Source organism: Abramis brama (assembly GCF_963993115.1).
Source record: "Abramis brama genome assembly, chromosome: 4".
NCBI lineage: Eukaryota > Metazoa > Chordata > Actinopteri > Cypriniformes > Leuciscidae > Abramis > Abramis brama.
The window spans coordinates 348,797-374,107 of record NC_139966.1 but is presented as its reverse complement, the minus strand read 5'-3'; the positions used below and the strand labels follow the sequence as shown (position 1 = coordinate 374,107).

At 37.8% G+C, this 25,311-nt stretch overlaps 2 protein-coding genes across 2 annotated transcripts in view; both read left to right on the top strand.

Moving 5' to 3' along the window:
- Window positions 1-25,311, top strand: part of LOC311081544 (uncharacterized protein) — a 300,285-nt gene that overhangs the window by 63,570 nt on the left and 211,404 nt on the right. The gene's annotated exons all lie outside the window — the stretch shown is intronic.
- Window positions 14,521-25,311, top strand: part of LOC311081535 (NACHT, LRR and PYD domains-containing protein 3-like) — an 84,717-nt gene continuing 73,926 nt past the window's right edge. The window contains exons 1-3 of the mRNA XM_084112080.1: window positions 14,521-14,623; window positions 15,401-15,493; window positions 15,629-15,785. The gene's annotated coding sequence lies outside the window, so the exon portion shown is untranslated. The remainder of the gene's footprint in view (window positions 14,624-15,400; window positions 15,494-15,628; window positions 15,786-25,311) is intronic.

The following is a 25,311-nucleotide window of genomic DNA, read 5'->3' as shown; positions in this document are numbered from 1 at the left end:
TTCTTTCTTGTTTCTTTATTTTAAACTGTTTTGTATATTCTTATTTCTTCTGATTATTTTTAATAGTATGTAAAGCACTTTGAATTACCATTGTGTATGAAATGTGCTATATAAATAAACTTGCCTTGCCTTGCCTTGCCTATAGACCTATAACTTGCGGGCATCAGGGAGCCACTATCTATAAGTGGGTATTACATCACTTTTGAATGCATTCTCATTTTTCATGAATTTTGAAAAACAGCATGTAGCATCTGTTGTCCAACTGAACTAAGTGATTTATCTATTTTACAAAGGGTGGGGAATGTAAGTGGTGTACGGCCCCCAAACACCTGTAACACCAACTACCTTATAAAGGCACATTAACCTTTATATATAAAATTATCGCATTGTTCCGAAAATAAGACAATGTTTTTTTTTATTGAAAATACATCTGAAAAAATGGGGTCATCTTATATTCAGGGTCTAAACTTTTACCGGACGATGTTAGGAAGACTGTTCCAGAGTTTAGGTGCTAAATAGGAAAAGGATCTACCGGCAGCAGTCGGTTTAGATATTCTAGGTATTATCAACTGGACGGAATTTTGAGATTGCAATAGACGTGAAGGACTGTTAGGCGTTAAGAGCTCGCTCAAGTACTGGGGAGCTAAACCACTTAGTGCTTTATAAGTAATCATCAGTATTTGAAAATGTATACTATGTTTAAAGTCTCAAACTACCTTGTAACCAATAATGTCAATTTGCCGGCAGGCTTTTACATATCATTAACTATAGTCTGAAGCAGTGGAGTCTATTACAATGTTATGATGAACTATATACGTTTCTCCACTGATGTTTTGAGTTGTTCAAAGCGTTTCTGATGATTGTTAGAAGGCAGACTGAGATGGTGAATGGTAACGTAGTTTGTGTAACATTAGCAGCACATTATTAGGGTCAATGCTTTTCACTTCCGTAGCCTACGACAGATCCTTGGACTGTCATAGCAGTATCGGGTCCCGAACACCACCGTGATGAAGCTCACTTACAGCAGTGATATGATCTATGGAGGGATTATTGGGTCAAATTAAAAACCAAAAGTCTAAAACTAAAAGTCTTAAACGAAAACTAAAAGTCTAAATTTGAAACTAAAAGTCTAAGTCGAAAATGAATTTGGTATTTAGGATTGGGCATTTGGTATTTAGGATTGGGCATTTGGTATTTAGGATTGGGCATTTTGTATTTAGGATTGGGCATTTAATCATTTAGCCATTTAGGATTTAGGATTGGGGATTTGGGGATTTAGGATTGGGAATTTGGGGATTTAGGATTGGGAATTTGGGGATTTAGGATTGGGCATTTGAGGATTGAGGAATGAGGAGTGTATGCAAATAAGGAGGCGTGGCCCAAATACTGGAGGCTGGGTTTGAAATGGCTGGTGCGCAGAGGCACCTTATGGACAGCAGAGGGAGCTCCCAGTGCTAAGGAGCACACTGTAATGAAACCAAACAGAGCGAGTGAGCAGGGCTGGAGCGAGTACTGTACTTTATGTAAGGGTACAAAGTACAAAATAAATAAATAATTTGACACAAAATATTGATTTAAAAAGGAGTTTATTGATTTAAAAACAATTGTATTGCTTCCGCTAAAGAAAATAGTCCATTCCGCGTCCATTGCAACGCTCTGTTTTTCATGGCAACGGTGTGTTATACTTCGCAGCGGTCTGTTATCAAGAAATAACAGACCGCATTCTACATTGGAATTCAACCAAGCCAAGTAAAAAATCTATATATTTTAACGCAACGCATCAGCAAAAACAAGGTTAAGAAACAGTAACTGTACGTTCACAACGCCGCCGACTTGAGCTGCAAAGAAGCTCTGGCCGCCCTGTCAAGGACGCTTATCAAAAAGTACGGGGAAGCTTGTTGACGCTTGTTGACAATGACAACGGTTGTTGATAGTGAGTGCGCGCGCGCAGATCTATTGTAACAGTACACAGTGATATTGTGAAAGCCGTGGCAAGAGACAAGCAGCTTCTTTATTACTATACCTGTGTGCTGTCTATTACAACTTATGCTCAAACAGGTGGTTCCTATCATTATCGGATTAATTGCACAGTTTAACCATCATAGAGTGAAAGTTTTTCATTTGCATGTCAGTTTAACAAGGGCGCACTTGACAGGGCATATATAAGAACGAGCAGAGAGAGAGAGAGCCCCGGCCGCGCGCGCACTCACTATTAATAATAATAATAATAATAGTTATTCTCGTCGTCAGACCGATAGCACTCCTTTCACTGGTGACTTTGTGTGTGAGGCCACATAAATGTTACGCTGTCATTAAGTTGAAGTTATCACATTATAAAGTACAGTACTCGCTCCAGCCCTGCTCACTCGCTCTGTTTGGTTTCATTACAGTGTGCTCCTTAGCACTGGGAGCTCCCTCTGCTGTCCATAAGGTGCCTCTGCGCACCAGCCATTTCAAACCCAGCCTCCAGTATTTGGGCCACACCTCCTTATTTGCATACACTCCTCAATCCTCAATCCTCAAATGCCCAATCCTAAATCCCCAAATTCCCAATCCTAAATCCCCAAATCCTCAATCCTAAATCCTAAATGGCTAAATGATTAAATGGCCAATCCTAAATACCAAATTCCCAATCCTAAATCCCTAAATGCCCAATCCTAAATACCAAATGCCCAATCCTAAATACCAAATTAATTTTCGACTTAGACTTTTAGTTTTCGACTTAGACTTTTAGTTTCAAATTTAGACTTTTAGTTTTCGTTTAAGACTTTTAGTTTTAGACTTTTAGTTTTAAATCTGACCCAATAATCCCTCCATAATGATCGGCGCCTGCGCTGAAAAAGGCCTTGATGATGATGATGTGTCCGACAGAGTGATACCATTGTGAAGTGTTTACCTCAGTAGGGCCTTGTCCACACTAATACATTTTCATATCTTTTACTCTCCGTTCTGTCCTTCCGTCAACACTAAGACAGCATTTTTATTAATGAAAACAAAGCTTTTTGAAAACAGCCTTTTCGTGTTGTAGTGTGAATTGTCAAAACGTAGGTATTTAACCCTCTGGGGTCTGAGGGGTTTTCTGGGCCCTGGAGGTGTTCTGACATGCTCTGACATTTGTGCTTTTTTCAGTTATTTATAAACATGTTAATGGCAAAGGTGTAAATTCACTCTATAGCACAAACAGGGCTATCATAATATGTGATCAACATGCATGTATATGTTTGAATTTTTAAGAGAATAATGTTTATGCGTGGTTATTGAAAAAAATAAAAATGAAAGTTGCTGAAATAAGTCCACAAAACACATACTAAATATGTGTCAATAAGACTTTTGACTAATGAATGTTGTCGCTTCGAGTTCTCATATAGAACATATGAGCAGAAATTGCTAAACAAAAGCTTATTTGATGTGGCAGTATATTCTACAGTAAAAACTGTACCCAAATCTAGTCAACAAAATGTTGTCTTTTATATTTCGCCTGACTGTAACATTGTTTTTATGAAATATTAGGGCATATAAATGTTAATTTGCAGTTTAATACGTTGCTTATACAAAGACATTTTATTTCAACATATTTCAGTAGATTTTTACTCATCTCAGTATAGCAAAGCATTTTAGTTGATTAAAGCGGTTTATTCTTTCACACACAGACACGCGATTCATATTTAGGCTAAACAGTCTTTACAAATATGTACCCTTCATTCATCTCACAGAAACGCGATTCATATTATAGAAACGCGATTCATCTTTTTGCGGTTTACATAGGCCTACACTAACGTTATTCCATAACGTTATTCCACATTAACACTTGAGAAAAGATAACTTAGCCTACCTCACTCCTCAGCGGGATCTATTGCTCCTCATATCAGCACTGTTCTGAGGAAACTTTTCTCCAGGATTATTAGGTAGGCTATATTATGCCTCACTCTCGCGGCGCTGTGTTTACAGCTGATGTGGGCGTTTCACAGGTCTGAAATGGTTCGAGAGGTGGCGCCCCGCCGAATCACGACTTGCTTTACTGCACAACGTCACATACATCAACAACATATGAAGCAGCCTCTATGGAAGACACTAGCACGCATTTCAAACGTGAATCATGGCAGAATCGACAAAGAAAACGAAGAAAGCGCGGTCGGAAGAGTCAAGGAAAAGAAAACGAGAAACATATTTACGACAGTAACGTTAAATACAAGGGTTACACTTTACTTGAAGGGGTGGTTAGTTTTGACATTGGCTGTCATGAAGCCATTATAACTGTGTCATGAATGTTTTTCTTGACCTCAACTACAGTGGTACAAATTTGATTTGTCATTAAAATGTTATAATGGCTTCATGACAGCCAATGTCAAAACCAACCACATGACAGTTTAATGAAATGTTAACCCCTTAAGCCTAAGTGGTTTCTTAAGTTTGATAATTAATCTGCTATGTCATGTTTATGACATATTTATGACAGGTTGTGTTGTCTTAGTAATGTCAAGTTGCCATAACAAAGACATCTCACACAATGTCATATTTGCATTAAAAATGTCATAATTGAGCGAATGACACTTAATGACAGTTGTCATAAACATGCATAAGACCTCCTTCATATTTATGACATGTGTCATGTCATGATTATGACGGTGTCATGTCAGTCTTATGCACACCCCTTCAAGTAATGTGTTACCAATACAAGTACTCCACAGCGACTCTAGGGGTCGCTGTTTGACAAAAACGGAAACTGCATAGTATGTCTTTAACCCTCTGGGGTCTGAGGTGTTTTCTGGGCCCTGGAGGTGTTCTGATATGCTCTGACATTTGTGCTTATTTCTGTTACCTGTGACATTTTCATGGCTTAAGTCTGATTACACTGTATTCAGCACAAACTCTGCTACAGTAATATGTCAGCAGCATGTATGTAAAAGTTTGTAGTTTAGAGATAATGGTGTTTATGCATGTTTTGTTAAAAAAAAAAATGTCACTGAGATAAGGTCATGAAATCCATAATGATTATTTCTTCACAAGACTTTTGAAAATTGTATCACATAGCCTCGAATATTTGCTCCAAAACTGTGAAAATCATCCTGCGTACTCATTCAGATAAAGCAATATATTGATTTAAAATTTGTAAGACATGTTTTGTGTAAGAAAGCTTTATGCGAGGAGGCGGGAATCATCATGAATATTGATGTGTTCACACCTGAGAAAGATAATGTTTTTTTTTTTATCTCACAAATTCACACCTTTTAGTGTGAAAGCACAACACTATAAAAATCTTGGGCTTGATTCGCCTTATTCACCTCGAACATTCCACCGAGCCTGAGGGGTACACTTACCACTTCCGGGAGTTCTCACTCACAGCGCGAATTCTGTCAGTGCAATGGCGCCTCACTGCTGTGTTCCCAAATGCACTTCATCACACAGGAAAAAATCGAATAGAGGACAAACATTTTACCGTTTCCCAAAAGATCAGGGACTACGTCGACAATGGATAATAAACATCAGAAGGGATCCTGGTCGTAATTTTAAGGTAAGTTTATGTCTGGTGCTCTGAGGCTAAGCCGTCTCCATACGTTAGCTTGTATCGCTAGCTAGGCTAGGACAGAACTAACAAGTTTTAGTAGCTAGATAGATTAAGGCAGAGAGCCAGGTTGTTGAAATATACAGCCTAGTCAAAAATTAGTAGTATGTTATTTAAATCTACCACCACAGATTCACTAGTATAAGCATATTCTGAGTGACCTTGTTTGTATTAGCTTCTAGTCACAAGCTAACCTAGGGAACACATCATATCAGTTTTCATAGCTAGGAGGATGTACATGAGTCAGATTGAGTCTGATCAATAAAATTATACATGTAAAAATGTTTATATGCTTGCATTTTATTTGCTGATGCAGATAAACACATACACAAAAGTGTGCTCGGAGCATTTCCTCCCAGATTGCCTTGTGAAAAGCAAGACTGGCATCACCAAGTTGAAACAGGGAGCTGTGCCAACTGTGTTTGCATGGAGTTCTGTCAGATCAGAGAGGAGGAGTGTTGTTAGAACTGCAAGGTAGTATTTAACATTATATGAATTAAGTTACTAGTTTGTAATGCATTTATTAACTGTGTGTAGTGACAGTATTTCTCTGTTGATGATTTCCAGTAATGTTTCCACGGATCTGGATGATCGACATGGTGTGAATGTGTTGAGGTACGTAAAAGATTAATTGGTTACATGAACTGAGCATGAGTATCATTGTAAAACACCTAATGTGTCCATCAATATGTTATCTTATACTTCCAGTGAAGAGACACCCCCTCCGCACCCAGACCATGAATACCGTAAATCCTCTAATATAGGCCGGGGCCTTTATTTTACTCAAGCGCATCGCGGCCCAGGCCTTTATTGGAAGGAGGCCATAATTAGAGACAGGCCTTTATTTGTATTTGAGCAAAACGGACTACCAGTAGAATGAATAAAAACGAGATTTTGTGTCTATTTTAACCTATAAAATACTAGGTTAATTTATTGAAAACGTACAGTTATTTACCATATAACATTATGGTATGCATACAGAACATTAACAACAAATAAATATAATATAAATAATATTTTTTGTGAAAAGCAATGATTCATTTTGAAACAGTATTTGTTCCAGCAGTAGTAACGTTAGCTCCACAACAGCACGCATCTGTGCATTCATTGATTTCATTCATTCATTCATTCACACACTAGAAACGCGTGTCTTTTTGCGTGTAACTTACAGACACTATTGCGATTAGAACAAAGCAAATAGAACTGACCTATTTCTCAGCTGGATCCGTTGCTCCTCGAAATAATACTTCCAAGCACTTCTGAGGTAAATTTTCCAGGATTATTATTACTTAGATAGATGTGTGTTATCCAGCTGATTGTGGACGTTGAGGTTTGCGTGGATCGCCTCAGATTATTTGCGTTTGAATAACGCGCGCTCTCCGTAATTAAGAGATCAAAGTCAACAGAGTATTTTGAAACTCGTTTGCACTTAAGAAAAAAAAAGCGAGCCTATCGCGCCAGTGCGATTGTCGATCCCAGGGGGTTAAAAAATAGATTTTCGCCAAAAATCCTCTTTGGCTCCGCAGCTGCCATGGTAAACAACATTAGCCTACCGGTGACTGAATTCTCACGTGCGAGTCAAGAGCGAAGTGACTGACATGACCAGGCTACCGTAGCTATGGCTTGGATTCATTAGCAAACATTGCCCCCCTGTGGTATTTGCATGTTACTATCACAAGCATAATGTTGTGGCCTGCCCAGAAAAACGTTGGTTCTAATAATAGCCCCGGCCACTATTAGAGACCGGCCTTTATTTACCTCCGCCAACAGCGAGACCGGCCAATGTTAGAGACCCGGCCACTAATGGAATACAGGCCACTATTAGAGGATTTACGGTATGCTGCACTGCCTCCCTCACTTCAAGATCAACTTGAGGAAGCCCGCAAGACCATCGGTGATCAAGAACTTTTAATTTTAGAGCTTCAACAAAAACAGTTTTGGATTTCAAATTTTCAAGGTGATGATAAACAGATATCATTTTATACAGGGTTCCCAGATTACGATACATTTAAAGCTGTGTTTATGGCCCTGCAACCTACTGCAGAAAATATGGTGGGATGGAGTCAGGCTCAGCGACTTAAACATTCAAGTGGGGAGGTACTTCGTCAAGGCTTTAGCGCCTCTAAATTGTCCACTATGGACCAGTTTTTTCTTTTTCTTTGTTGAGGCAGGGATTTCCTGAGCACGATCTTGCAACCCGTTTCCATGTATCACAGTCAACAGTAAGCAGGATCTGTGTGACCTGGGTCAATTTTTTGTATTTTATGTTGGGATCACTTCCAATGTGGCCTTCAAGGAAAACTGTGGATGAACTTATGCCAGATTGTTTTAAATGCACGTTCTCGGCTACTAGAGTTATATTGGATTGCACTGAAATTCATGTACAGAAACCTAGCTCCAAGGTCCTTAACTCAGCGATTTATTCACACTACAAAGGTAACACCACATTTAAGGGCCTAATAGGCATTGCCCCCTCAGGTGAAGTGACTTTTGTCAGTGATTTGTATACAGGTTCAATATCTGACAAAGAAATTACCAAAAAATCAGGTATCCTTTCTGTTCTCGAAGAAGGAGATATGGTAATGGCCGATAAAGGCTTTCTCATCGAGGACCTGCTCTCTGAAAGACAGGTCTCCCTTGTAATCCCTCCTTTTTTAGGCCCAAGTGGACACTTCACTGCAGATGAAGTACGAAAGACTCAAGTGATAGCAAGACTGCGAATTCATGTAGAGCGCGCAATTAGGCGGATTAAAGAGTACCATATTTTTGATAAAGTCTTACCCATGACACTGGTGGGCTCCGTTAACCAACTGTGGGCCGTCTGTGCCCTTTTAACTAACTTTCAAGGTCCTCTCTTTTAAAATTGTAATGTTAATGTAAATATCTACCACTGTTATGTAAATCTCTAAAACTGAAATCTTAACCATCATTATTCTTCTTCTTTATGAATCTGTACAAAGCCTTAAAAATCATTATTATTGTTCTTTATGAATCTATACAAATCCTTAACCATTATTCTACTTCTTTATGAATCTGTACAAAGCCTTAACCATTATTATTATTGTTCTTTATGAATCTATACAAAGCCTTAACCATTATTATTGTTCTTTATGAATCCATACAAAGCCTTAACCATTATTATTATTGTTCTTTATGAATCTATACAAAGCCTTAACCATTATTCTTCTTCTTTATGAATCTGTACAAAGCCTTAACCATTATTATTATTGTTCTTTATGAATCTATACAAAGCCTTAACCATTATTCTTCTTCTTTATGAATCTATACAAAGCCTTAACCATTATTATTATTGTTCTTTATGAATCTATACAAAGCCTTAACCATTATTCTTCTTCTTTATGAATCTATACAAATCCTTAACCATCATTATTGTTCATCTTTATGAATCTATACAAATCCTTAACCATCATTATTGTTCTTCTTTATGAATCTATACAAATATGTGAACTTGTATTGTTACCATAGCACCTTATCATGGTCAGTGTATCACAGGATCAGTCCCTGTCAGACCTTATAATCACTTCTCATGCTCTTTACTTTTACATACCTGTGAGTGATTGTTTTACATGTATGTGTGTGTATGTATAAGCTACTGGATGTGTATCTATCTAAAGAATAAAGTACAATTGTATTACACATGGATGATGTCCTTCTTAACTTTATAATTTAATATACCAGAACCAGAACAGGTCGGAATATCAGAAAACATCAAACAAACATTGATAGGCACACTGCTCTAAGTTTGTAAAGGTAACTTTGTACATAGAAGTTGGTACAAGGGAATAATGTAAAATGGCCTGCCTGTATACTGTAAGCATGGAAAAGGAACCAGAACATCAGAAAACAGGCCGTTCAAAAAACATTGATAGGCACAATGGTCTAGGTTTGTAAAGGTAACCATGTACATAGAAGTATGAAAAAGGAACCGGAACAGGTCAGAACATTAGAAATTACATTAGGAACAAACCATTTAAAAACATTAACAAAAGAGAACTATATATATATAAACAGATTATCAGTGATGTATTACATGATTTTGTTACACAAAGATGGCAGAAAGTGAGAGAAAAAGAATCTGTCCAATTTACATTTCATGTTCTCCCACTCCTTTGGTTGGAAGTGCACCCGCTCCAAGTGATGGTCATCACTGCACTTCACAAAAAAGTCGCACCACTTCAACCCAGTGATGCCCATCTGCCCCATCACTTGAAAATAGTATTCGTGTGTGGTCTTCAGGCTAAGGCTACCATTAGCCTTGCAACACAAGTACTTGCAATCCCTCACGCTCTCTTTGTTGGGGCACTTGATCTCCAGGAGGCCGTGCGTTGGTGAGGCACTGGGGTCAATCACTTTTCGGTCAGTTGAGGCACCTAGGTGTGGGGCGTGGTGGTTGATGATGAACCCACAGGGGAAGATCTCGTAGCCAGTGAGGTCTTGATATTCGGCAGCAGCAACAGGCTCCAGTTCCAAACCTCTCTTCATCACCTTAGTCTGCACTATTTTCTTTTTCAAATTGGCAGCTAATATGTTGTAGTCTGCCACCCTTGAACAAATCCTCTTGAAGGAAGAGGAGGTAAGACGGTTGGCTCGAACTTTATGCCAGGTCTTGCTATGGCTCTGTTCCCTTGTCTCGATCTCCAGTTGTATTGCAACAGCCTGAGTGACCACCAGGCCACCATAGTAGCATGACTCAGTTTCATCCAGGACAGTGTAAAATGAGCATGGCTGTGATGGTAAGGGAAACAGGGGATCATCATTAGCCCTGGAAGACTGTGTTGCGTGATCACCGGAGGTTTTAGCTTTGAGACACTCACAGAGCTCACCGTTCTTGGACTGACACCCAGGGCCCTCGATGGAACGTGCCAGGTTTGAGGCAGTGACGTCTTGCTCGTTGTTGGGGGAACAGATGTGTAGCCCATCTTGGCAAAGTGAGCGAGTGTGTAGAGCAGCCCGATGAGATGGTTGCACTGTCCCAAGCCAGCTTTGCAGTTGCACTGTGTCTCCCTTATAAATGGCTGCTCAAGTGACAGCTCCACCTGAAAAGATAATCAAACTTTAGACACTTGACACTTCAGAGTTGCTATTAACAAATATATGGCATATATATATATACACACACACATATATATATATATATATATATATATATATATATATATATATATATACACACACACACACACATATATATATATATATATATATATATACACACACACACATATACATATATATATATATATATATATATATATATATATATGTATATGTGTGTGTGTGTGTATATATATATATATATATATATGTGTGTGTGTGTGTATATATATATATATATGTGTGTGTATATATATATATATATATATATATATATATATATATATATATATATATATATATATGTGTGTATATATATATGTGTGTGTATATATATATATATATATATATATATATATGTGTGTGTGTATATATATATATGTGTGTATATATATATATATACACACACACACACACTGAGTGTGCAGTGAATTAGGTACATCTGGCATTTAAATGATCTGTCATGAAAATATTACAGCTACATGCTGGTAGTGATAGGTTGTTTACAGCTGTGATACTTGCGAACACAACTTGAAAGATACATAATATCTTGGACACTCATTGTACAAAAAAGTCAGGGTTGTGGAAAAGCTCATATTAAGATTGAACAGTATGGATTCCATATTATGTTAATTTTAAACAGTTTTGTAAGCTAATTACATTTTGAAGAACCTTCCTCAACCCTGGATACACTGCTCCAAGAACTGAGCAACTCTTATCTTAACATGAATGTTAATACTTACCTTACCTTATCACTTACCTGATAGTTATACTATCATTACACTATCATTATCAACAAGTAATAGCAACATGCACCTAGCCCTGTCTGGCTTTGCTAATTTGAAATAAGATAATATTTGAGTAGATATTAATGAGGCTTATGTGATATTACATCAACTACAGATAACATGTTAATGAGATAAAATTAACATGTTATTTTCAGTAAGACAGGGAAAGGTAACGTTACATTGTTGATATAAACTCATATAACTCATATAAACTCATAATGAACATTTAGCAAGCTGGTTTAACTGTGGCACTGCTCTGCGAACTGAGCAGTTTGTACCACTTAGCACCTGTATGTTGTAAGGTGCCTCATTTTTCCGCACCGAGGGAAAAGACCTAGCCCTCACAAATATGTGTGATGGGCTCCTATTAACTGTCGATTAAAGACATGTTAAGTGTTAAATAAAATCTAACATAGACATGTTAAGTGTTAAATAAAATCTAACATAGACATGTTAAGTGTTAAATAAAATCTAACATAGTACACATAGTCAACAACTCAATATCACAGCAGAAACTGAGGTAAATTAGCGTCCATTCATACCTTCAATGTCGTGGATAAAACCTTCGATCCAGTTACTATATCCCTTAATTAACACAGCCCGGGGGATGTTGCAGTCGGTACTGGCCCACTGCTCCACATTTTGTATAGTTAATTCGGGCAGACAGGAAAGATTGGTGGTCCACACTGGAGTTTCCATTGCTGGTGCTGCGTCGGAATCAAACTTCCGGGTTTGTGTACCCCTCAACGGCGTTCGAGTTTTCAAAATGGCCGCCAGGTGAATAAAGCGAATAGACTTTTGGCATGCAAATCACTTATTCATAAACTTGACAAACTACTTCTGAAAAGTTAATCAGCATTTCCTGAGAAACTGTTTCCTAACCTTTTATTGGAAATGACTGAATAACAAAGCAGATCAGAGTTTAGATGCAGTGGCGTAGCATCTGTGTATTATAAGTGAGTCTGTGATTTCTCAAACAATATTTCTTATCATGTGCTCTGAACTCTTTGAGCTGGGTCAGGTGTGTTTGATTAAGGTTGGAACTAAACTCCAGGGGCCTCATTTATAAAACTTGCGTACGCACAAAACGGGGCTGAAAACATGCGTACGCCAGTTCCTGCGCAAAGGGTGGGATTTATAAAGAAAAACTTGACGGGAAAATTTGCGCACCTGCACGCAAACTCTGCCCATGCGTACGAACGTTTTGGAGATGGAGCACTTTGGCGACACCGATGGTGAGCTGGAGTTAAATGTCTTTTTGGTCACTTTTATACAGAAAATCTAAAGAATATTAAACATATACAGAAAGATTATACAAATACAATTTCACTCACCAAGCCTGTCACTTGAAGCAAATATCCATTCCTTCTTAAATGTCCGCGGCAGCGAGCGTGTTGAGCCGTTTAGTGAAACTGACGCAAATAACAGTTTAAATAAATAAAATACTTCTGATATAAACATTTATATTAAATATGCCATTCAAATTAATGGAGTTAAACACTTAAACATGAAATCATTACTGAAGTTACAACATTTTTTTAAATTCAATCATTAGAAATATTTGTTGTGGATGCGATTGTTTTTGAACACTTTTCCTGTGGCGTGCTTTAATGTTTTAACCACAGAGATAATTGCTTATCATGATAATACCAGATTGTCTGAGAAAATAGTTTCGTGCAAATAATGCCCAAGGCCTATCTGTTTCCATTAAAAATATAAATCAATTAAAAATACAATTCGGCAAGTGGAAAAGATTGAGAAAAACTTTCTCTGAAATGTATTTTACACTATTTGATTTATGTAGGCTATTCAAAAACAAGGCAAGGATAGACAACTACTTGATTTGTATTAATGTAATGTTTCTTGTACCGTTTATATCATTTGCATATGATTATTCATCCATCACGTGGATGAATAATCATATGCAAATGATATGTAGATGAGGATCTGCATAGTAAAACTAGGCGTTGTAAGCTCCATATATGGTTATTTCGGGTGGAGACGCATGTACGCACAATCTTCCGCTGACTGGGATTTATAAAGTGAATTCTGCGCAGATTCTGGCGTACGCACGGTTTTATAAGTCTGTATATTTTTTTGCGTACGCCATTTTTGGCTTTCGGGCGCACGTACACTTTTAGTAAGGTTCCTACGCACAGTTTTATAAATGAGGCCCCAGGACCGGATTTGAGGAGCCCTGGTCTAAATGATGTGAAACCAGCAGCATTTCTACTCTACTAAATTAAAGGGATAGTTCACCCAAAAATGAAAATTCTGTCATCATTTACTCACCCTCAAGTTGTTCCAAATCTGTATGAGTTTCTTTGTTCTGCTGAAAACAAAGGAAGATATTTGGAAGAATGTTTGTAATCAACAGATCTCGGTCCGCATTGACTTCCATAGTAGGAAAAAATATATACTATGGTAGTCAATGGGGACTGAGATCTGTTTGGTCACAAACATTCTTCCAAATATCTTCCTTTGTTTTCAGCAGAACAAAGAAACTCATACAGATTTGGAACAACTTGAGGCTGAGTAAATGATGACCGAATTTTCATTTTTGGGTGAACTATCCCTTTAACACTCTTAAATGTTGAAGACAACTAACTATAGAAATATAAATAACTCAAAAAACTCCAATTGCAAAATAAAGTGTCCATAAATGTATATTTTTTTTTCACTTTTGAAAGTATTTCTGTGAAATTGGAAAAGAAGGGCTGAATAATAATGATTTATAATGATTTGACACATAATCTGTGCTTCCACACTTGTGTTGAAAACCTCTGAAGTTTATCTGAAGTAACTAACCCTGAAATGCCTTCTCTGAGACATACAGTAAACCTGCTTTCTGGATACCCCTCTAGCTGTGAACATGCCTGTGTGTGTGTGTGTGTGTGTGTGTGTGTGTGTGTGTGTGTGTGTGTGTGTGTGTGGTTTGAAGACTGGCTGACTCTCATGAATGGTGAAAAACAGGTTTCATTTGTTTTCCTGTAATGGTCCTGGTTTAACTGGTTCTGAAGAGGAACATTTTTCTGAAGTGGTTTCAAACTCACCAGTTATTAACTATTTGTGGAGAGGGACCTACACTTATCTGCTGTGCGCCAGCAACTGTTCCTTAGTTTGCTTACCAGTTCATCCTTGTGAGGGTCATTAAAGGGTATTGTATCATTCTAGTATTGACTTTTTACCTGTGCGTTACTAAAAGACATTGCAAAATCAGGGATTGACTTAATTTTCTATTGGTAGTTAAAAGATATTGTATCACTTCTTATTAATTCTGCTTGCTAGTTTATAATTATCTGGGAAATGTAGAGGGAGAGTGCCTTTTTATTTTGTATGTAGATTTTCTCCTGTTTTTGATTCGAGAGGAAGCTCAGGGAAGCTTGTGTTGTTGATTTTCATCTCTGTTTTTGTGAAGGGTGGGTAGCTGCTCTAAACCTTAGTTAGCTTCTGTTCTGTTTATTATTTTAGGCCATACTCTCTCCAGAAGATTTATTCCTGTATTTTTGCAAAGCTTTTTGGTATAAGAAGGAAATTAATAATCTTTTCCTTTTTCTTAAAGTGGTGTTGTTTCACTCTGAGACTTAGGCTGAAGTGTTTTCTCCACGTTTTCTTTTCTTTTTTCTTTTTCTTTTTTTTTACGTCTCTACATTGATTTTTATTATCATATTTTCTTATCCTTAGTTACCTCCCCTCTTGACCTCTAGACTGGGAGGGGAACGTAGCGGGGAAGATTAATGTTTTGCTGTAATAAAGTAAATAGAAATATCAGAAACCATTATTTCAGTAAGAACATATTCATACATTAATTCAACACATTATTTCCATTTCAAAACTGTAGTGTTCTCTCAGATTAAACTTAAACTGAGAACAGATGGACACTGACACAGGTTTCTTCCATGAACTCACTTTTTAATCGACTTCTTTTCTTTAGGCACATCATCTGAACAAGTCTACAAACGCCATCTGCTGGACATATTCCCGCTTTTGTGAGACCAAATGCTACAACTTCCTCATTCCTCAAAAGGTAATAACATAATATAATAATAATAGCATCATTAACAACTTTACATAACTATTAAAATACTCCTTTTTTCATTTATTTCTCTTACTGTTTTTGCCTTTAATGTGAACTAGGTAATTCTCTTCTTTTTTTTTAAAGCCAAATAGTCCTTCATCCATATCGGACTCCTCTTCATCCTTACACTCTTTGGGCCTGTATTTGGATCCGTTAGAGTTTCCTTGAATGAATCCCCCTTTGCCTTTCCAGCACAGTTGGAGAAACAAACTGCATTCCAACGTCTCCCATCGCTGAGAGGGTAACTACTTGCTTCTGTTTTCTTTACAAGGAATGGTTTTCTAACTCGCACTTTATCTCCTGGCCGAAAGGAAGGAATTTTCAAAATGCATTTGGCATCCGTGTAAGCCTTGCTTTTCTCTTGCTTGGCTCTGACATACTGCCTAAGGGCAGAATCCAGTGTGGTCTGTATAGGAAGGATGTGCAGTTTTGTGCGCATTTGTCACCCTCTCATCAATTCGAAAGGAGTTTTGTTAGTAGTTGCATGTGGTGTTGCTCTATAGACATGTAAGAATGCAGTTACTTCCCGTTTCCATGGTTTGTGCAACTGTGCAGCAGTTTGGATGCAGTTCTTGAGGACTCAATTAAAACGTTCAACGGCTCCATTGGCTTGAGCATGATACACACTTGTGCGAATGTATGTAATGCCATTGTCCTTCAAGAAATCCTGAAATATTGATGAGCAGAACTGACTGGCATTGTCAGTAACAATGTACGCAGGGTTGCCTTCTGTGGTGAGATCTGGTATTGCTCTCACGTTCCTGATTAACCCCTAGTATCCCTGTGTCTAGGTGATCTTTTGCTGTCAGGTCAGAATAGGAATTATTCCCTCAACTTGTTTGTTATCATTTATACCAGTAATCTAGGTGTAGTCCCTACGCCCCCAAGGAAACAATAATAAACATTACTAACTAGACATATGAATTAAATTCATGCTTACCTTCCAGCAGAATCGCTCTTGGAACCCTTGTTATCTTTGATTATAAAGGGTTAATGTATTGCTCTGTCTTTTGCTATTAGAACTGTTTGTAAAAGCTGAAGTAAGACTTAACAGTGATTGTCTTTAGAAATAAAAATGTATTTATACAAAAGATTAAAACACTGGTAATACAAAAATCAATACTTGTAGCAAATCAAAAAGAAAATGTTACAGGATATAATACTCCAGCTTATTCAATCTCAACAGGGCAGTCCTGTATGAGTGAATATTACAAAGACTAATTACCTTATCAGCAGTTCAAGCAATTCGAGTAAATATAAACTCGTTCTCATCCGAGATTTACCAAGTTACAATAATACAGCAGAGCAGTTCAAATCAAAAGAAATTCAGCCAGGATTATACTAGTAGAGATTTGATTCCTCTCTAGGGATGCAATCGACATCAAAATCAAAAATGCAGCCCTTAACAGTAAAAATGCGGTCATATTTATACGGAACTGGGTACATTGTTCCAATGCAGTTTCTTGGGTTTTTTCCAGAGGAACTCAGTCTCATGACAGAGACTTGCGACATCAACCGTCCATTGTCTCTGAGGGGGTTTTTGGTAACATTGCTGTTTCCCGTATATGGGCATTCTTGCGTCCTTTCCGTCCTCTGCGCTTCGGGCTTCCATGTATGTGTGTGCGTGCATATGTATCTGGAAGTGTGTTTGTACGTTCAAAATACCTATCAAGATTCACAAATCCTGCCACACTTCGCAAGCGAACACTGTAGTTAGAAATATCAATAATGTAGCTGTGGTGACAGATGAAGCGAAAGCCACCTCAGGCCATTTACTGTAGTAGTCCAGGAGCGTGATGACATAACAGCAGTCGTGTGTAGCAGTGTCGAATGGTCCTACATCCCTACCGGAGAGAATAATATCATATTTTAATTATATGGGCTGGGTTTCCCGAAACCTTCTTAATGCTACACCTTAAGCTGTACTTATCGTTAAAGGGTTACTTCAGGATTTAGCATTAAGCTTTGTATTAGTAGAAAACCTGTAGTATTTTAGAATTACCATGCTTTCCACCCTCATATCCCCCTGAGACAAGAGATTTATGTATTTTTTGTCTGGAAAAAATCCTCCGATGACGCAAAAATCGTCATTTTGCGTCATCGGAGGATTTTCTGGCCAGAGGCTAAAGACTACAGCCAGTAGAAGGCGTTGTTCCGCATGTTTTCAGCCCGCCCATACAGGGTGGGATCTCACTCACAGAATGTACACAGTGTCAGCCATCTTTCTTTGGAAGCTAAGCTAGCAGGCTCTTGTTCTGTGGAGAAAGCTGAATAGTAGGAGAAAGCTGAGTAAGTAACCATCCTCCTTTTCCCGGACTTGTCCGGCGGGCGAGATCGTTCAAAATGTACGGGATTCAGCTTTTGCTTTCTGCGGTCGCTATTCCTTGTTTACATGCACACCTTTTGTTTCAATCTAACTGAATTCATTCCGATTGGTGAATTTGAATGTAGTGTTTACATGAACGCTAAACAAGTGATCGGTTGATGTGCGTTTTACCATTGCTAAGAAAAATTCCCGCTCCTCCGTGAGAGATGCGAGACCCGGCGCGTCTCAGTAATCACGCCACCGGCCTCGCGCTGTTCTCCCGCGGCCGTCAGCCTCGTCCTGCTCGCCACAGTAAACATGATGAATGGCGACTGTAGAACGCAAAAGCCGAATCCCGGACATTTTGGGCTATCTCTAAATCCCTCGCAAACTCATCACGTAGGCTAGCTTTGTTGTTTTAAACTGCGCACTCTTACCGGTAGGCGTGGCCTCCTAAGACAGCGAAGCAAGTGCATTCTGGGAGTTATTGTCTTTCATCCACATAAGCCAAAAATACATTTTCTGGCTTTTCTCAGTCTAGAAAGCTCCAAATTCAAAAATTTCTTCACATTTGTTCTACTTAAATGACCTATTTTAAATACACATTCATCTTCCCAGAGGTGAAGTATCCCTTTAATACGTGTTTCCTGAAACGTTCTTAGTTAAGTATACCTTCTGTAAGTCATACGTTCGGAAGGTTGGTTTCCGCTTGCGTCCCTACCGGAGAGAAATTAAGTATTATGCTTTTAAACTGCAGTACTTGAGTACATTTGAGTAAAGTATAGTAGTGTACAGCTGCAGTTCTGTGCAGTATTATTATCTTACACTTCACACAGTCACACAAGAAAGAAAACGCCTCCTTTCGACTTGTGTATAAAATACTGTTACTGTAAATTAATGTTGGGTACAAGGGGGCTAGAGGCACACCTTAAGAAAAATGTGCTTTCCTCTACTCCCATAGTGTATGACTGCAGAAAAAAAAAAAAAACTTTTATTGAACACTGATGGAGAAACAGATTTTTTTATGAAAATAAATCATAAAAATGGTTTGATTTGTTTAAAAATCTTATGTATGAGGTGGTGAGGGGTGCTTTTTACCCCACAGACACAAGGGGTAAAACCAGCAAAAGACACACAGTATTGATACAAATGTTTTAGCTAAAATAACATGTTTTGATAAATAAATAAATAAATTTTTGTTCAATATATTCATTAAAACGTTCATTTAAAAAAAAAACTAAATCATTTTAAAAAGTAAAGATTCTGAAAGCATTGAATGAGATCCCACAATAATTTTAAATAGCTTTACGTTAGTAACAATAAATAACATATTTTAATTATATGGGCTGGGTTTCCCGAAACCTTCTTAACACTACGTGGTTAAGTTACATCTTAAGCTGTACCTTATCGTTAATACGTGTTTCCCGAAACGTACTTAGTTTCTAACCTTCTGTAATTCATACGTTCGTAAGGTTGGTCTGGACCGCTCTTAGCTTTGCCTTATCACTGTTGCAGGTCTATACGAATATAATTCTGAAGTTTTAATACACCCAGACAGTGTTCAATTAGGCTAATTCAAGTGTTTTCATGCAAAGAATAAAATTGCCATTACACTGATTGTTGTTAGATTTTTAATTATATTATCCAAAGGTACATCAGCTGGCAAACCATTAAAGGCTTAATAGTCTATTTAAAGGGAATGATTGTGGTGTGGAGTTTGCTGAAACTATGGCAGCGATACAGCGAATAGTTGTTCTAAAAGACGGTGCCGTCCGCGGAGCGCTTTCAAAGGCCAGTGGCCATAGGCTACTGTCAGTTAAGTCCTATTCGGACGCTAATTGTTTCTCATGGGCTCGTACGGTATTTTAAAGGGGTAAGTCGTTGATTTTAGTGCTGTCTTTTGATCACTGCCGAGCACCGTACATGACGTACACTTTTATTACTGAAATGCTGGAAAGTATTTACAAGAACAATATTTCATCGCAGCTTCACCTCAGCGAACAAAAATGGGAAAGAGAAGAAAGCACGTAAAAATTTTAAATGGTTATCATGGCAGCAATATATGATACAATTTTAAAATATGTTATTAGCCTATTATAGGCTATTATAGTTTGGATTATTTTTATAATATCCCATGAGTCCTAATAAATGCAATTTCAACTATTTCTGAAGTGCTTCTTTTATAAAGAACTAATAAAGCCTGTCTCTATGATAAATTATTTTTTAAACGTTAATTATAGACATTCATCTCTAAAAGCTATTGATTTCAACATTTGTTAGGCTTTAAATAAAATATAAACTTTTAATGTAAGTGAACTTAAAACAATCTTCACATAAACCCATTATAATAAATGTCACATTTACCTGTGGCCTTCCTACCTGTCTAACAGGAAGGAAATATACAGAAATTGAATAAAGTTATCAAACACTTTACAGTCTTTACTGCATAAATCATGAATTAAATATAAATTAATCCTTTTTAAAACTATTATTTAACGCATTTAAGACTGCTCTTATGAAAATACTTGACAAAATGGTAGTGGTGGGAAGATCGAGGCTTCGTGAAACAATGAAACAGTTGAAGCAAATGTGCCATATTGGGTCGAGGCTTCGAAACAATCCGACACCCGTCTCAACGGTGACACCTAGTGGTCACTTACAGGTGTTGATCTGAAACAACCTTGACAACGAGCCATTAAAAAATTGTTGTTTTTTTATTATTGTATTTTTCTAATATGTGAAGTTTGTAACCTGTAGGCTCCTCACTGTGCATAATGTTATTTTGGTCATGAAAAATGAATATTAATAAAAGAAATCAAGCCACAATGTCTCACTTTTTTATAGATTTTTATTCAAAAATATTTATTTCTCTGCTGTGGAAGGACTTAGCCTACTTCTTTTTTTGCAGATAATTTCTCCAGCCTTTGAAAAAATCCTCTCACAAGGGACACTTGTTGCTGGCATGCAAAGTTATTTTTTAGCAAGGACATACAAATAATTATATTTCAAACAATGCATACCTTAGATGGCCCAGCAGTGTCAGTAGCAGGCCTAGGAACAGGGGGAATGCTACCATCCTCTGCACCTGCAAAATGGCAGGATGAGTGCTCCTCGAATGGCGCATCATGGATGATGCATTGTTGCAGTAGGCTAGCTGCCGATCACAATACACACATCTCACTTTATTTGGGGTTTCCAAATGGAAATGCTTCGACACAACAGATGTACGGCATCTCTTCTGATGAGCTTCCATTTTTATTTATCTATCTATCTATATATGTATCTATCTATTAATCTATCTGTCTATATATATTTCTATCTATGCATCTATTAATGTGTCACTATACACTCACCTAAAGGATTATTAGGAACACCATACTAATACTGTGTTTGACCCCCTTTCGCCTTCAGAACTGCCTTAATTCTACGTGGCATTGATTCAACAAGGTGCTGAAAGCATTCTTTAGAAATGTTGGCCCATATTGATAGGATAGCATCTTGTAGTTGATGGAGATTTGTGGGATGCACATCCAGGGCACGAAGCTCCCGTTCCACCACATCCCAAAGATGCTCTATTGGGTTGAGATCTGGTGACTGTGGGGGCCATTTTAGTACAGTGAACTCATTGTCATGTTCAAGAAACCAATTTGAAATGATTCGAGCTTTGTGACATGGTGCATTATCCTGCTGGAAGTAGCCATCAGAGGATGGGTACATGGTGGTCATAAAGGGATGGACATGGTCAGAAACAATGCTCAGATAGGCCGTGGCATTTAAACGATGCCCAATTGGCACTAAGGGGCCTAAAGTGTGCCAAGAAAACATCCCCCACACCATTACACCACCACCACCAGCCTGCACAGTGGTAATAAGGCATGATGGATCCATGTTCTCATTCTGTTTACACCAAATTCTGACTCTACCATCTGAATGTCTCAACAGAAATCAAGACTCATCAGACCAGGCAACATTTTTCCAGTCTTCAACTGTCCAATTTTGGTGAGCTCGTGCAAATTGTAGCCTCTTTTTCCTATTTGTAGTGGAGATGAGTGGTACCCGGTGGGGTCTTCTGCTGTTGTAGCCCATCCGCCTCAAGGTTGTGCGTGTTTTGGCTTCACAAATGCTTTGCTGCATACCTCGGTTGTAACGAGTGGTTATTTCAGTCAAAGTTGCTCTTCTATCAGCTTGAATCAGTCGGCCCATTCTCCTCTGACCTCTAGCATCAACAAGGCATTTTCGCCCACAGGACTGCCGCATACTGGATGTTTTTCCCTTTTCACACCATTCTTTGTAAACCCTAGAAATGGGTGTGCGTGAAAATCCCAGTAACTGAGCAGATTGTGAAATACTCAGACCGGCCCGTCTGGCACCAACAACCATGCCACGCTCAAAATTGCTTAAATCACCTTTCTTTCCCATTCTGACATTCAGTTTGGAGTTCAGGAGATTGTCTTGACCAGGACCACACCCCTAAATGCATTGAAGCAACTGCCATGTGATTGGTTGATTAGATAATTGCATTAATGAGAAATTGAACAGGTGTTCCTAATAATCCTTTAGGTGAGTGTATGTACACTCAGTCTGTCTCTAGCCTATCAGTCAATGTGTAAATTTAAATATAAGCCTAAATATAACTAAACAAATAACACTATAAATGTCACTATATCACCAAAAATCCGCTATCTCAAAATCAAACTCTCACAAAAATCCACGAGGTCAAGATATATTCACTTCACTTTTATACAGATGTGCGATTGTGTGGTCTATTCCCGACCCTGTCAATCAAACGCTGATTCGGCGGACCATGCCACCTGTCGAAACACTTGTGAAACACTCCAAAGCTTCATTAGCCATAGTCACGTGACATGGGTGTTTTGAATCACGCTTCGGATCAGCGTTTCGAAACATCTGCACTTCGGGATCTCGAAAAGCTTCGGAACGTCAGTTTCGCATCAGCCATCCCTACAAAATGGGCATTTTGGCATAATTCCGTGTGTTATTGTTTGTTCAAACGCGAAAGAGAACTTATGGCAAGCCTAAGTATTCATATACGCCTGGTGAACGTGTAAACAGGTAAACCAAACATGCGGTGCAAACGTGTGTTTAAAGTGTGCAAACAGGTGAAAAGAATGTGCTCTTTCCTTAGTGTTCTCAAAATTGCTTATCGAAAGCATATGCTCTCTTTTTTAGGGCTTGAGTCTGTCATGTTTTTGTCCTCTAGCTGGGGTTTAGGACTCTTGAATTATCATTAAACCCAACCAAAACAACACGGAAATATCAAGGACAAATTTGACAGAGGATTATAATTGCTGAGTTATAATCCAGAAAAATGTGTTCACAGTTGATGTAGCAAGAGAAAAATCAGGGATCAATGCTGAGGATTTCTTCAGTGGTTAAAATTTTTACTTGCCCTGCCAAAATGTACAGTTGCCCCACCAAGTAATAAATATAAAAATAAAATAGGTCTAGTTATTGTTTAAGTTGTTTTTGATCCATGTTACCTTAATGGATAATGTTATGACGCCAAAAACTACTAGCCTACTAACTCATATAATTTCTAAATATTGTTAAAGACAGTCAGTAATAAAATTAGAACAAATAATACAGTTACGAGCAATAGCACAAATAAATACAACAGAGCAAACATATACAAATGAAATAAACAGTTCATTTCATGTTTTTCATGTAGGTTCACACTAGATTTTCAAGCACAGACAGTAATCAAATATAAATATCACTGCAGTCTTCACGGTATAAATATAGATCAGGGATAGGCAACTCCGGTCCTGGAGGGCCACTGTCCTGCAGAGTTTAGCTTCAGCCCTGATAAAAACTCACCTGCCTGTATCTATCTAGTAATCCTGAAAACATTGATTGCCTTGTTCAGGTGTGTTTAATTAGGGTTGGAGCTAAACTCTGCAAGACAGTGGCCCTCCAGGACCGGAGTTGCCTATCCCTGATATAGATGAACCATATGAAAAACGTGTTTGACTGCAACTCATACTGTGTGTGAAGATAATTTTAATTTAGGGCAAGTGAATGCAACAATAACGCATTAACAGTTAAACAGATTAACGGGCTCGTCTTGGTTCAGGGTTTCTGCAGGGATCTTCAATTTAAATTTAATGCCTTTTTAATGCTTTTTTAATGCCATTTTTTTCATTTTTAATGCCATACACGACCCATGACTAACCACAGATATTATGCATGTATATGTGTATATGTATATATATATATATATATATATATATATATATATATATATATATATATATATATAAATTAACTTGATTAATCACACATTTTTTTCACAATTAAAAACACTTACATTTGTTTAGGTTTATATTAGTTTGTATATTTTATAATGTAATCATTTCACAGTTAATCTACAAATGAATGTAGAGACAACATAAAGGCCAGTCTCACTGATACTAATACAGCTATTGATATCTGGATAAAAAATATTTCTCCCCCCTAATTAAAAAAAAAAAAGACAACTTTTAATTTAAGTGAACTTAACAAACAATCCTCACATAAACCTATAATAAATGTCATATTTACCTTTGGCCTTCCTGTCTAACATACAAAAATTGAATGAAGTTATCAAACAGTCTGCACAGCATAAATTATAGATTAAATATAGACTAATGCTTATTAAAGCTACAAGAGTTCTTTAGTCAATAGCAAAGAGTAATTTTCTCTGGTGCCTTTGTTCTGTGATTAACTTTACTGACAGTAAGCTTTATTGGCTGCTGTCCCTTTAAGAGCAGCTGCAGACAGAAACACGGATCTAACACGCGCCTCATTCTCTCACAACTCTTTGCGTTCATTAAAGACTTCATTTCACTAATTTAAGACTGCTCTTATTTTATGAGAATACTCACAAAACAGACATTTTGGCAAAATTGTGTGTTATTGTTCGTTCAAGCGCGAAAGAGGACCGTTTTCTGGTGCGCAGTCTGTGCGCACGATCTGGCGCGCGTCTTTCTCTGTGTGTGTGTATGTCACACATAGACAGGACATTCACAGGCAGCGCGTTTAAAACAGCGTTAAACTGGACAAAAATAATCTCATGCGTTAACGCGTTAAAAAAAAACGCAAAGTGAGCTTCAACAGCGGATGTCAAGCTGATGAGAGAAAGTTACTACACATAGATAACTGCTGTCTGCCTTTTACCGTCGATCTGTGGCTGTCAGACTGCATATGAGATTTTACGGCGTTGATTGATTCCCATTGTAGCTACACAATTTAATACCTTTTTACAAAGGCTGCAAAATCATTCTTTATTTTGACCACCAACCATGTTCTAAATTGTTTGTCTCCCATGCACTTTCCCAGTTTTCTGGTCTAGTTTTATTCCTGTTGTTCCTGCTGTCCAAAATTACTCGCGCCACATTCCGCAACTTTGCTCCGGCCGGAGGCAATCACCAAACTGTTTCCACGTGTTTTTAATCACACTAAC